This window comes from Falco punctatus (assembly GCF_963210335.1).
Source record: "Falco punctatus genome assembly, chromosome: 9".
Classification (NCBI taxonomy): Eukaryota; Metazoa; Chordata; class Aves; order Falconiformes; family Falconidae; genus Falco; species Falco punctatus.
This window is the reverse complement of record NC_137589.1, coordinates 43,155,578-43,170,162: the sequence shown is the minus strand read 5'-3', so window position 1 is coordinate 43,170,162 and position 14,585 is coordinate 43,155,578. Positions and strand designations below refer to the sequence as shown.

Genomic DNA, 14,585 nt, shown 5'->3' with positions numbered 1-14,585 from the left:
TTTCATACTTCTTGTGACTGCAGTATTTGGAAAGTCACTGCCTCTGAAATGCATGTTCCAAAACTCTGGAGCTCTGGATCGTTACTGAGCATAGCAGCAAGTACATGAAAGCAGTTTCTGGTCAGACAGATGATGTGGGTCTATGCTTTTTGGTCTTTCTGGACTGAATAGCATCCTTTCTGGTGCTACTGATCACAAGCAAGAACAAGTTGCTACATTCATCATCACCTGTTTGCCTTTTTGTGAGCAAACTGTTGTCACTGGGCTGTTCTTGGACTGGCTGCTCACACCAGTGCTGAGCTGTGAGCTGGAGGCAGCTGCAGGGAGTGATGGTGGCAGGGCTGACAGTCTCACCTTCGCTGCATGACATGGAGCACAGGCCATAGCAGATAATGCCTGAGAGTGCCAAACAATCATGTACATCCTCCTCCTTCCCCATTCCAGTAAATTTACTGCATGTCTCCGACAGATTATAAATGAGGGTAGGAAATTTGGCAAGGATAATTAACAATACTGAGCAGATCTAGAGTTTAAGGGTCCTAGCTCCTAATCCCCTCCTTCGACCACTGTAGAGCCTAATGCATTTCTCTGGACACCTGTCAGATTACCGCTGAAAACAGTACTTCAAACCTTACATTTAATCAATCAGTGGAGAAGCTACAAAGTTTGGACATACTAGAATTTACATAGAAGATGGCCTCCGGTGAAAGCTAATTGGCCTTGAATTACCTCTACAGAAAAAACCTCTATAAAATAGCTGTTTCCAAGTAAATGGTATTAAGTCAAAGAACTGTAAAAACAAATAGCACTGTCTGCAAGGTTTGTTAAACTTTGTTCCCAGACAGTGTAACTTCTCATTTGACCTGTACATATCCCACAGTCAAACATGAAGGGCTTTGGACTCTAATACCATCTGTGGGAATGTGATCCCTTGGCTAGTTTGCAGCTGTTCAGCACTCTCTCAAGATACATTGGAATTTCTAAGTTCAATTGAACTAGGCAGTGAAAATAAGTGTGAAGGGTTTTAATATCGATCTATGAAGATTATAGTGTTCATAGGCAAATAAACACTCTTGTGTTATATTTTCTTGCACAAAGGGCACAGCATAACATGCTTTTATTTTAGGTTGAGGGAAACTGTAGTGAGAAAGAACAGAAGGCAAGTCCCCATGACAGCACGGTGTGTGTGTCTGCGCATGCATGTCTGTCAGTCTTTTGCAAATGGTTGCAGACACTCTGAAAACAAAAGTAGTTGTTGAGCTCTGCACATGGGAGAGTTCTTACAATCATACAGATGGAAAATAACGGGCACTTGTGGCTTGGGCTGCGTAAACTGTACAGACTCACACCTTAAGTCATCTAAAAATATATTTTCTGATCTCCTCAGAAGACACCCCCCCTACCCACCCCCCATTTTAAGCTGTTGGGTAATGAGGGTGAGTCAGCCACATTAGGGCTTCTATTCATCCTATTTCATTGTGCTTAAGCAGGCAACAGCTACTGGAATTGTACAGCTCATCTCTGCACTAACTCAATAGCGCTGCTTATTTCTCCATCTCTTTTTAAAGCCTGTGCAAAAGTAAACCTGCTGGGGTTGTACATTAGTTTTCTTTTCACTCCATAAGCTGTTCCCTTCCCAAGAAGCCAGCACCTTGCTGCTGATTGGCTCATACATACAGTATAAAGTAGACCTGTAGGAGATTCTGTAACGAATCTACCATTAGTTTTTTATGGTTTTCTAGTATTTTCTTGATTAAAGAATTCTGTCAGAAGAGCAATGGTCCTAGAGGCATCTCTCCTTAGGGGCCTGTGAATAATAATTCCTCTTCTTAGCACCCAGATCTGGTATCCCCTTTTCAGTATCATGAGTCCTGCATGGTTAGCACATTACAAGTTCTGTCTAAATTGAATTGGTATTTCTGCAGCTGCATCATGTGTTCATCAACATTAAAATGGTTGTTCTAGGATTAATAGTTCTTTCTGTACCTTTTGGACTGTAGCTTCCTTTTCCAGGAGGGGCAGGAAATCACATCCTGTGCTTTACATTTGCAGTCTTGGCTCCTTCCCAAAAGAGAGCAGAATTTAGTGCTGCTGATGCTTGCAGCTTGGTAAGATTGTTCAGAGAAATGGAAAATGTGCTGTCCCCCAGTGGGAGGGGATGTGAGTCCCTGGATTCACAGCAGAAGTGGCATTTTGATTGAGCTCCACTGACTTCACTGTAGTAGTGTCTCCTGGAGCAGGGACAGTATTTCCTAAACTCCAGTTAGTGCAGCCGGCTGGGTCATGGCCAGGGGTATGGCTCTCATACGGCCCTATCCAGACAGAAATATATATGCATGTGCCACACAATGCAGGTGCAGAAAGTGCAGTGTTGCCCATCAAATGTGCTGGGCCTCTGCAGTGAGCTTACTACGGTGACTTTTGGTGCAGGATTTCTGGATGGCAACAGCTTGCTCAGAGTTGAGAAAATCTGCAGATAGTGAGGCTGCCTGTCAGACTGGGTTATATACACACATTAGCATCCTTCTGACACTGAGCTTGACACATATTCATGTCTCATTGGCCTCCAAAGTTGGAACTGAGAAGAATTGAAAAGGCTCCTCTTCATAATCAGAGCTCAAGAGATTGTGAATGTTCCTTCACTCTCACCATTGCTGCTTCTCATGTCAGTGAGGCTCCACAAGGTTCTCCAGTAAAGCATCAAGGACACAAACTCTCCTCTTGTGAAGCACGTGATGTCTGTACAGCACAGCCTCTGCCTTTCCAAGTGGTTGCTTCTTAGCTATAGTTTGCTCTGCTTTTCTCAAAATCTGCTGTTGATGCAAGCCTTTATCTCAGTAGTTATGAATGAGCTAGATATTCTGTGTTTGTTCGGCAGCCTGACAGGGTGGTATGAGATAGCTCCTTTACTGTGGCTGGATCATCTGAAGTGACTTTCCACTCCAAACCAGGACACAGTTTTCTGTGCACACTCTTTATGTAGCAGGCTGCTGGGGGGGAGGGACAGCACTGTGGAGGGAACACAGCCTTGTTGGTACTAGACAGAGTGGCACAGATGATAGCTGTTGGGTGCAGAGGAAAGCCATTTAATGGCTCTGTGCCTGGCAGAAGCTCACATCATGGACCTGTCTGTGGTGCATGCCTCTGCCACATGGCCCCCCCATGGGAATGTGGAAGGGGTCTCCGTCACAGAACTCACTGTGGAGCCACATCCAGTGCCAGTTTTGGCTGTTCATCACATTGGGGTGTTAGACTGGGCTGTCAATTCTTGAAACCTGGAGTCCCAACTGGAGATCAAAGGGTTGTATTTTAACCAGCATTTAATTTTGATCAGCACTTCATCTCATATTTTCTTTTTATCTTAGTGGCACCAATGTTCATTTGATTAGTTGTCCCCAGTATTGGGAACATTCCATAGTGGGATGGAGAGGGAGCAAAAATAGATAGGAAGCTACACCTTGCTCACAGCGCTTTGGCCAATGAGTGGCCCTGTCTCTCTCCAACCTCAGCGGATGGCTTCAAAATTCTTTGACGGTTTTCCTTATCTAAATCAATTTGACTTCTCGATCTTGACCTGAGATAGCCACACTGCAGCATGACCACCTAGCACTGTCTTTGCTACGGACTGCTTTGAGTGTGACACCTCCAGTGCTCACAGTGCTCCAGTGCTCACAAGTGTTCCTTGAAAGTAGAAGAGCTGCAAGGCTGAGAAACCTGACAATCAGAGAGCTTAGTGAGAGACCATGTAAGGAACTTCACTGAAAGGCTGTGTGCCCTTTGCAAAACAGAGCAGAGCACACAGAGCACTACAGACAGCCAGGCTTTGGGATACCGGTGTGTGCTTTTAGTTTAACCTGATGAAATGCAACAGGATAGAGAGGAAATGAAAGAGTTTGTACAAACTATCGGGGCAACATATGGCAGACTGGGGATGGGGAGACCTTGGAGAGCAGTTTGTGGCCACAAAGATAACTCAGCCTGTTTTACGGCACAGCTGCTCAGAACAAAAGAGTCTGTCTGGATCGCTCGTGTGTTAGCTAATGCTGGTGACAGGAAGTTTGGAGAATGTCTAAAATATTGCTCATTAAATGGGCAAGTGCAGTGCTCAGGTTTGAAACACACTGATCAAATATGTTGGTCATAACAGACACACTTATGAGATGTGTCAACAATTTAAAGGAGTGGGTGCAAGAGCAGGTAAACAGCAGAACCAGAATAGCAAAAGGAAGCAATGTGTTGTTGCTTAAGGCTGCACAGTACCCTTTCAGGAGAAATTTTTCTGGCTTGTATAAATCTGTGGAATTGAAAAAAGCAGAGCAGAGAGGGTATATATGGATGAGCCACATGAATGGACCCCAGAGTACTTCAGTTGGGATTCTTGGAAAGTGGGTCAATGGGCATATCTTTTTCTGGAGCTGAGGTTCACAGCTGGCAAGGAGCAGATGGTTATTGTGAGTATTATGAGCAAGATACACCCTGACTTTGGTGATCCACAGATCTATGGAGTTACTGTAATTCAGAACTGATGGTGTAAAATTTATTGATAAGTTGTATGAAAGAGTAACCTGGGAAATGAGTTCTGCTGAATGGCTCCACACTTATAAAACCAGGGATCAGTAGGATCCCCTATATTTATTTATTTAGGCTGAATTTGCTGAGGGGCGTGAAACAGTATCATCGGGTGAGGCAAATATTTTCAGTAATGCTTGCAGGATTGTGAGTTTATTCTTTCCTGACACTCCTAAAGTAATTGTGGATGAAAGGAGTATTTGAGTCTGGGTACATAGCACTGCTGCTACTTTGAGTGCAGCAGACAACTCTTCTATTGGGGAAAATGAACTTCCGCAATTGGTGTAAAAAAGAAAATTGTTTTGATCAACTCTTTGTTATAGTCATACAAGGGATGTTACCTGCCTGAGAGTTGGTCTTTCCCTGTACAGTAGCATGGTAAAATCACTGGTGGTTTGTACATTTGGACACTAAATAAAAATGGATCTACTTCCTATTATTCTTGAAGGGATGTTTCCCCTTGTAGCTAAATGAGAAGTTTAGTGCCTTCTGTAAAATTACCATCATGTTGCTGCCCTTGTATTTTTACAGATGCACAGAAATTTTGACATTCAGTCTCTCTGGATGTGGAGGCAGGCAGCTGCTCTCAGCATCTTTGCTGAAATTTGGCTCAGTGTGGCCCAGCTTTTTTGCAGAATCTATGCACGTAACAGTGCCCATTGCTGTGACTCCAGCTCCTGGAAAGGACTCCTACTTAGAAAAATTATCAACATGTAATGAGTGAGGACTGCTTTACCCAGACTAGCTTTGATCTTTGCTCAAGAACTGATTCAGGATAATAACAGGCTGACATAAAATACAAATGGCCACTTTGCAAGACAAAGATGATTGCTTGTGTAGAGCTTTGGCTACCATGCAATTCATTTCTTTTCACAGACATGCAGCTAATATGTAAGAGTCATTTGCAAGATATTTCTGATTTACATAGTGGCCCCACCTTTCCTGCAGCCCATGCTGAAAAAACTAGATTGGCTGGAGGCTTGCGATGATGATAGCAATGAATAATACATAATCTGCAATCTGGTCTCCTTTAGCCATGTTATTTGCAGGCTGCCGTTTTTTTCTGGCTTCAGCAATATGTTTTTTAGTGGATGTGTTGGAATTTTGTTTTGTCCCTTCTGCCATGACTGTGCCTGTGATGTTTGGAACTGCACATTAATAGCAGGAGAAGATTTACACAGTTGACAGCACACTGGTTATGGCTCATCTTTGTGCAGTATAGTGATGGGACAGAAATACACAAAGAAACTGAACCTGGTGAAGGAACTTGCTGTGTTTGGTGTGTGTTGTTGCCCCTGCCCCGTTCCCCTGTCCCCCCGCTTGCTTTTTGCACCATTGATTTTACAGCAGTTGAGTCGTCTGTTACGGTCAGTATTCAGTTTTGGCTGTGAGTTTGCCATCTAGTGGCTACTATGTTGGTTAAAGTTCAAATAAGCCCCTTGTTAGAACGGGCTGTGTTTTAGGTTCTCCTGTTCCTCACGCTGCACAGGAGAGAGCGGCAGTAAAAGTTGACAGACATGTCCCTGACTTCATCTTCTGCTGCGCCGGGTGCAGCTCACAGCTCCGCTGTCCTTTGGCTTAGCAGCCATCTGACATTTAAACTTTGCTTAAAGGTGAAGCATGCTGTCAGGCCAAGGAGGTCCCAGGCTGAAGTCTGGAGTTTGGAAGCATTTGTGTTAGGTTCAGGCCTCGAGAAACAGGAGCCAGCTCCATACACAGCCCTGCTGAGCAAGGGCTGAAGCACTCAGATTTTCTTCCTGGCCTTTGCAGCCTGGCTGCCCTTTCCTGAAGCCGAACCCATTTCTCCACATTGTACATGTTCAGCAGGTGATGGCGCAACTTATTTTTCTCTGGTTTGACCTGGCTTTGTGAATGAGAGTAAAGGTGTTTTATTGCTGCTGCTACCTGAGTTTCCTGCCCCAAGGAAATGCTTCTCAGGCTGGTTCGTTGTTGTGTGCTGATGCGTACACACAAGTGAGAGAGACCCTGCGTCTAGTCCCCTCTTAAGGGGGAGGTAACATGAGATTCTTTACTTGAAGCAACCGTTGGCGCTGGAGATATCATCACACAGTGCAGAGTGTATACTTGGGTGGGAACAGGGAGGCACACGTGCAAAGAATAAATATTAATTTGATTAGAAAAAATGAAAGCATTGGAGTAATCTCTTCTGCCTCTTCCCCACTGGAGTTTTACAAGAGTTACACTTGCTTGTGTTTGCTGTCTTAGGTACCAGAAGAAATTAAGTGCTACTCTCTTGTGTGTGTTTGTTTTGTGCCTGACTTCCTCTTCCATGATCTCATGTATGAATCAAAGCTTGCCTACAGGTGGTGATCGAGCCCAAAAAGGCTTATCACTTACCAAGCAAGCGTCTGCAATTATTTGTTTGTCCTCTGTAGCCAGCTTAGTTACTTATTGATATCTAATGTGTGTCTCACCATGTTATAATGAAAAGGAAGAGATGAAAGCCCCATTCTTGCTTGAAGTGCCAAATTAGCTAAGAATGGTGACACTCTGCTGCTGTTCTCTCGCATGCTCAGGTAGAAAGGCATAAACCATTGCTCTTTATAGGCAGGGGTAGCTTGTTATCCTGGGACCAGGCTGTTTCTAATGCTTGAACTGTGATCCAGAAGCATTTGAAATATTTACTAGACAGTTAAAATACAGGGCATGTTGCCTGGTTGTATTAGGCATCACACTAGGAATCAGCATGAAGGAAACATTTCCTCCTGGGTAGCTACAGAGGAGCATAAAGTGAGCAGCAAGGCTGAGGGTTTGCTTTCGGGAGACGAGCCCTAAAGCACTTGTAATATCTCCTGAGAGAACAAATACCCATATCTGATCTGAGGCAGCATGGGTTTTGTGGAGTGAGTAGAGAGGCCCAAAGGGCACCTCTGGGCACAGAGATGTCAGTGCCTGCTCTTGCCAGGAACCTACGCAGTGTGGTGCAGCAAATGCAATGTGAGGGGGCACTTCATCTCAGTATCTTCTGGGTGGTGGAGGCAGGTGCTTTTCCAGGCCCAGACTAAAACTCTGGACCTTCCCTCCTGGTTGTGCCTTTCCAGTAGCTGTTGTGCTTTGGAGGATGAGAAAAGAACCTGCCATGAACTACTAATTGACCCATTATGCTGGACAGCGGAATGACTGTTCAGGTGCCCTCAAACTCTTCATCATGCGATGGCTGCTTGAGAATTACTTGTAGGTGAGAGGAGGAACTTGCCAGTCTTCGGTCCACAGCAGGACATAGATTTGTGACAGCATAGTTAATGTCTGCTCCTTTTAGTAGCAGCATTAAGGCAAGTATCCTTGAGATAATAACTTGGGCCATGTGCTTCCCTTTCCCTCCTTCCCCTGCAGCAAAAAGAAACAGCTATTGAAATATTTTTAGTTATAATCTGGTGGACATGAAAAAAACCATGTGTCTGTGCACACAATTTACTATCTTTTTAGGTTGTGTTTGTGCCTACAGCCAGACCACCTAGTGCTGGGAGACCATCGGATGGCAGCAAGGCAGAGTTGATGACTGATCACAGTTAGTGCTAAAGTCGGAGGCTTCCAAGACACATTCGGCTCCTGCAGACAGTAGTGATGGGTGACTCAGGAAGTGGCTTGGCCATTTCTGCTGTGTGCAACTTCCCAGGACAGCAAGGACAAAGGCCCTCAAAAGCTGTAACTGTGAGAGGTGGTGGAATCTGCACCCCATTCCAGTGGCACCCCTCTGTCTTGTCTTGTCCAGCCACCACAGTTCTCCTTGCAGAGGCTCCTGCTAGTCCCTGGCAGTCTGGTTACACAAGTTTCTAGTTTGGGTCCTGCTGCAAATCAGGGTTTAGAACCCCCAGGGATTTTTTTTTGTGTGTGAGTGTGTGTTGTAAAATGATGTCCGCAGACATTCTAAGCAGACCACAGCATTTTGATGGAAGCCAGGGTTTGAATCAAAACCACCTAATTTCCCTCCAAACCCTATCACCCCGTCAGATTTGTCTGGATCTCATTAGAAATGTGTTAATCACAGAAAAATGACATATGCCTCTACTCTGAGGTACATATAAATTCAGTGTGACATTGAGAGAGACCCAATGCTCCGTTCTTCAGCAGAAGGCCTGTGTTCCTGCTGTAAATGCAGGGAGATAGGAGATTCTCTTGAATTACGAGGACTCTGGTAATAACCCCCAGCAATGGCTAGCATCGTTTTGTAGCCCTATAGCTGTTGCATTAGTGGTTGTTACATTTCTTTTACTTGGCTTTGCTACATGAAAACAATAGTTAATACTTCTGTTAGGAGGGAAAGCTTAACTTTTTTTTTTCCCCTGGCAAGAAGAAGAGTGATGTTGGAAAGAAGTTTTCTAAACTGTACCTGAAGCATGGTATGGTCACGAACCAGGGACTGTTTGGTATAGAAGGCATCACGAGTTGGTACAACTACATGTAATATTTGAAATATTTTCTTATAGGTGTGAGAGAACTGTCAGTCTTGAAAAGACATGCTTCTGTTCTTCAGGGTTTTGGGTAGAGGCAGCAGTGAGAGTAGCAGGAAGGCTTGTTCTCTGGCTTTGCCTGTTTACTCCTGAGGCAGAACTGTTTTTGGGAACAGGGCACTTGAATCAGGCTGCGATTGCTGGAAGAGGACTCACTGGTGTCCTGTTGGTAGTGTGACTAAGTCCTGCAGTATTTGGTGGGATTTTTTTCTTCCAGATGCTTAAAGAAATGGATTTTTGTGCAATTTGAACTCTCATTTTAGAAAACATATTTCTAATCTTTGTGGTTATGCAAGAACGTTTTAAAACACGAAATGAACGCAGCCTAATGGATCAGAAACCAGAAAGCAAAGAAAGAGAAACCAAAGTCTAGCTTTCCTCTTTATCACATGATCAGTTTGGGGAGGAAGAATGAGTCATTATTTTTTAGCACATGAAATTGGCAATGCATGCTGTAATTACCCCTGTTCTAAGCCTGCTTATATACTTGTGCAGATAAAACGAGCTATGCTTGGCACTGGCCCAGGCTCTGTGGCACTGATCCACTCAGAGGCTGAAGGCACTGGCAATTTTTGGTGAGGGAGGGAGAAGAGAGCATGACCAGGAACTGCAGTGGCTGTGGTGCTTGTCCCTGGGGCTGGAGCTAGATGGACACTCCCCATCTGTGGAACGATGGTAATCACTCTGCGTCCCCTCCATGTGCCTGTATGCGCACACGATGTACCCTATGGGCTGCTCGTGCTCATTTTTCAAGGCTCCTTCTCCATGTGTCTAACCTATTTAGGAGTCAGTAACTTGGAAGAAATTTTAATGGTAGTAGTTTAAGACTCCGGTCTCAAACTTTAATTACTCTGTGTTAGTCAAAATTGCCTTGCCTTCTAAGGCAGATAAAATCAGAACAAAGACACATGGGAAAAGCAAGTTTTTAAAGTTAAAGTGCAAATCATTTGTCCAGTATAATCTCCCCTTAGAACTGAGAGATGGAAAAATCCTGCTGGGCTGGAAAATGCTGTAGTTCATCAGGATTACTATGCAGATGGTAGTAAGACAGAGCTGGAGGCTTCGTATCTGCTCTGTTTACAGCCAGGGTCAGGAGCAGGATGTTTTTTCCCTCTCCTTGGGATTTAGTGGCTGTATAAGCTGCACATACCCCACTTTCCTAGCAAGGGCCCCTGTTTGTCAAAGTGGCAGGAGGACCCTTTCTTGGACTGAGAGAAATGTCCCAGCCAGCCCAGAGCCGAAGCAACATTTTAGGTTGTAGTTTCCAGATTCATCAACTTCTGCTTTGATTCTTGGTGCTCACAGTTTTAACTTTTAAAACTCTGCCGCTTTATGATCTCCACCTCTGAGATCCCTGTTATCCCTGTTGTGCAATTACTGTGGATCAGAGTTGAATCTATTTTTACCCTCTTGTTTTTCCCTTCAGTTTGTAATGCCTCTGGGATTGAGTTCTGGGAAGAATCTGCTTTGGTTTTAAGCTGTATGGTGCCGCCTCCTCTCCCATTATCACTCTCTGGTTTCAATGGCCTCATTGTGCTGTCTGTACTGGCACTTTGTTTGCTTTGAAGTGTGGGTAAGAAGTTGCTCCGTCCCTCTAGTTTTATTCTGTCACTCACAGCACTGACCTTCTACCCAGGAGCTCTTTGAATGGAGCGGCTATTTCTCCTGCCTGCACACCTGACAGCACTCGAAGTGGCAGGTACAAACTGCCACGAAGCTTTCCTGCAGGCCTGCCAACACCTGCTCTTGCACCGCTGTGCCTGCTTTGCCTTCCTCTAGTGCTTCTTTCTTGGCTGAGAAGAATCGTGGATCCTGTGTCTTCAGTACTTTGGCACACGAGATTTCTTTCAGGACTTTTCCCTTGTGAAATTTTGGCTTCTGCCACTCACTGAGAGAGAACACGACAAAAATTCTGATGATGAAAAAAATGCTGTAAAGTAGAATTATTCTAATGTAATTACTTTCTGACTGCATTAAACCCTTTCCATTGTGCTTTTCTCAGGCTTTATTGAATCCCAGCCAATTTCCTTCAGCTTTGTCTCATTTCCCTTCAAAGTTGGCTTTTCTCAGCTCCAAGATATTTGTGTTGCTGCCCTTTCTGCAGACCCTCATCTGCATTTCAAACCTGGTGAGAGATTACCATCCCTGTATCTTAGGTATCTCTGTAGTCATTTAGTACACCTGGCTCACATCCAGCCCTTGGATGCAGCATTGTCTCTGATCTGGCTGACAGTGTAAAGCAGCTGCTCTCCTGTACTATCCCCAGGAGCACAGTCCCTTCCGTAAATGTCCCGTTGTTTCCCAAATGAAGTAAAATCCCCCCTGGACCACACTGCTTGCCCTGTTGACAGACCTCCCAGTTCTTTTCCCCTTCCTCTCCTTTTCTTACCCAACTATCAATCGTGTTGCTTGGTACTTTCTTCAGATGCTGCAAATCTGTGCCCATATGCTAGCTGCAGTCGTGGGTAGTCACGTAAGTCACATGGCAGTGGGTGCTGGCTGGTGGAGCAGTGCCCGCATGGAGACAGGGCAGATTCTGAATCTTTGTATAATCAGACAGTTGGATGCACTTCAGGTGAATGTTTAAGATCTCTATGTGAGCGCTGGGCTAATGAATTGCAGTTCTAGCATCCACTGAGGAAGTGTCACAAACATAGTGGGGACAAAATGTGCTTAAAATTTATTCTGAACATGTGTGGTATTTTTCTCTTACTCAGTTTTATTTTTTCCTGCATCTTATTTACTTAGGACTGTGAAACTACACTAGTTGTTTTCACTTTTTTTTTTGTTTGTTTTGAATAAAATTCATTTTACTATTCTGCAGAGACAATGATACCACAGACAGAATGATACCACATACTGTTTACTTTCTGGAAACATTACATTATTAATGCTTTCTAAAACTTCTACTTTTTATTGGTTTTGTTACTGCAAAAGCTTGGACTTAAGCCTACAGCCACTGTTCAAAAGTGGGGTATTAATTGTGCACCAATGTGCACTATGTGGAAATTAAGAGTGGGATTAGATGGGGAGAGTTTTCAGCATACTCCTGAGTGTACAAATCCTGTTGAACTCTTACAGTGCTGATCTGTTCCTGGATGTCTCCCTGGAAGAATTTCTCTCAGCCTCCCTTGAAGCACCGTTCCTGAGTTAGTCATATCTGTGCCCCACATTCACGCTGTTTCAAATGGCAGCATCCCATCCCCCTGAAGTTGTCTTATAAAGCTATTCTCCATCTAGCAGCATTAGCCCACGTGATGGGTGAATCCAGGTCAGAGAGCATGGTCCCTTCACATCTGCTTGGTGCTTGCTGCTGACATTTTCATTCAGCCTGCCTGTACTGGGCAGCGATGGAGGTCTATAAAGGGGGGACAGAAACATCTTTCTGCTGGGGGAGGACAATGGCAGGACCTCCCAGTAACTGCAGCTGTGTCGGGGCTCTGAATACAACGGGCCACTCTTGGCAGTGCTACTGAGGTCTGGCTCTTGGAAAGCAGCACTGTGATTCAGCTGTCACTCAGCTCCCAGCAAAGGCAGCTTTGAAAAGGCTCCTCTGCTGCTCTCCTGGAGTAGCAAATATTTCCTAGGCCTCTGCTGCTGAATGGGAGAGATTGCCATTGTCCTCCTTCCCCTCTCAGGCTTGCTGGGCTTGCTATAAATGGGCCTTTTGCAAGGGAACAATAAGCCCAGCAAAGGGTCCAGGTTGCACATGTCTGAGCAGTGAGAACACTCGAGCACTTTTTCATTGGCTCCTGTGATGTGAAAAGCTGTGCTGCCGACAGAGCAGGTTTATTTTCCAGCCACAGCTGTGGGTTTGTTTTCTCTCTCAGGTTGCGCTGCTCTGGGTGTACATCTGCATGTTTCAACTAATTTTCTAGAAAATATTTTCACCCCAAGATTTCCTTTGGCCTCAGAAATCTGTTTCCTTTTGCAGCTCAAGCTCTGTGATGTGTTTGCAGTGAAACCCACAAGCCAGGTGGGACCAGCCTGCTTTCACATTTCTCTGCTGTGATAAGCTTTGGCTTAGGTTTGATGGAATATCCCCAAACTTATATTGTCTTGTGGTTTTGTGGCAAAACCACATGCACCTTGCTGATTCAAACCTGGCTGAAAAGCCATGGCTTGGGCTGAGATTCACAATGAACTCTGGGGTTAATTCAGCTAGAAGAAGATGTTCCTCAGTCATCTGTATGGAGACAAAAGGTACAATTTTCTGCCTGGACCACCAGGGATCACAGAACATTTTCATGTCTTTCTCTGACCTTCTCGTGAAACTTTCAGCATCACAGAATTAAATGCTGCTTTTTGACTGATACTATTTCTGCCCTCTTCCCTCCCCAGCTGATATAATGATTTTTGTGAGTACAGCATTGACTTGCAGGCACGTGTAAGTATACTGAAGCTTTTACTCATTGGGAAGAAGGACTAGGTCCTACTAAGGAAGAAATGGTTTTGGTCTCCCATTGGAAAAAAGGATGCTGCACAGTGGAATACAATAAAGACTCTTACCACAGAGAGACAAATATGAACATGTCATGTTACAGACTTCTCATCTGAAAACTAGAAATGTAGCCATTAATGATCCTTGGGTCACTTCGAAAAATGTCTTTTTGTTTTTTAAACCCCACCCAGGTCTCAAATACAGAATAATATATTCATTTCCTCCACCTGAAATGTTCACTTTTCAGGGGGTCTTATAGCAATGGCCTGTCTAAAAATCACATAAGACAAAGGAACAGCATTTGGTGACTTGCAGTATTCTCACTCCCCTAGAGTGCAGCTGACATGATTTGCTTTGTTTCCCTGATGTTGCATGTATAGATGCCTGAAAGAATAGAGAACTTTTCAGTATATATAATCTCTGCTTACATATGCCTACAAATCAATGTCAGCTTTTATTTAAAAATACTACCAGAAAAATTAATTCTTTGTTATTTTCAGATCTTCTATGGCCTGATTTTCCTTCTGTGCTAGTCATACTCTACTGCAATTTGCTCTGGTGCTTTTCTTGATACAGGCCTGTCTGAGTGAAAGGAAAATCAATGCTTCCTTTGCACAGTGACTCAGACTGCAGCCTGGCCACACTATCCCTGTCACCAAGAAGTTTGCAGAATTGAGGTGACCTCACCCTGGCTGCCAGTCCAGGAGTTCTGTGCTGTGGCTTGTCCTCCAAATGCCAATGAGGAAAATCTCTTTGGAAGTTTCTGCCTTGCTCATCCCATTTACTGAAACTAAATTTCAAGAAGCTAATCGGGCAGAGAGTGCAAAGGATGAAATGTTAGAAATCAAATTAATGAAGCTGAATCACCAATTTGTGACCTAGAAGACTATTAGAACTGATCAGAATTAATTAACTCTCCTTTGCAATGCTTCAGAGGAAGCTGGCAAGCTAGGCATGGAGACACAAAGGACATCAATGGGATTTGACTACCTGGGCTGTGTGAAGCAGTGCAGCAAGGCTGTGCTCTGGGCCAAGCCTGGGCTCCAGGGGCTACTCATGGAGGATGATCAGCAGAAGCAGGAGGGAGAGTTGTCATGGTCCCT

General features: G+C 44.4%; 1 long non-coding RNA gene across 1 annotated transcript in view; it reads left to right on the top strand.

Annotated features, from left to right (window-relative positions):
- LOC308069325 overlaps positions 1–14,585 on the top strand; it is a 66,870-nt gene that overhangs the window by 25,427 nt on the left and 26,858 nt on the right. The window contains exon 1 of the long non-coding RNA XR_013930342.1: positions 1–14,585. This exon is cut by the window's left edge and continues 25,427 nt beyond it; it is cut by the window's right edge and continues 18,355 nt beyond it. This is a non-coding gene — a long non-coding RNA (uncharacterized lncRNA).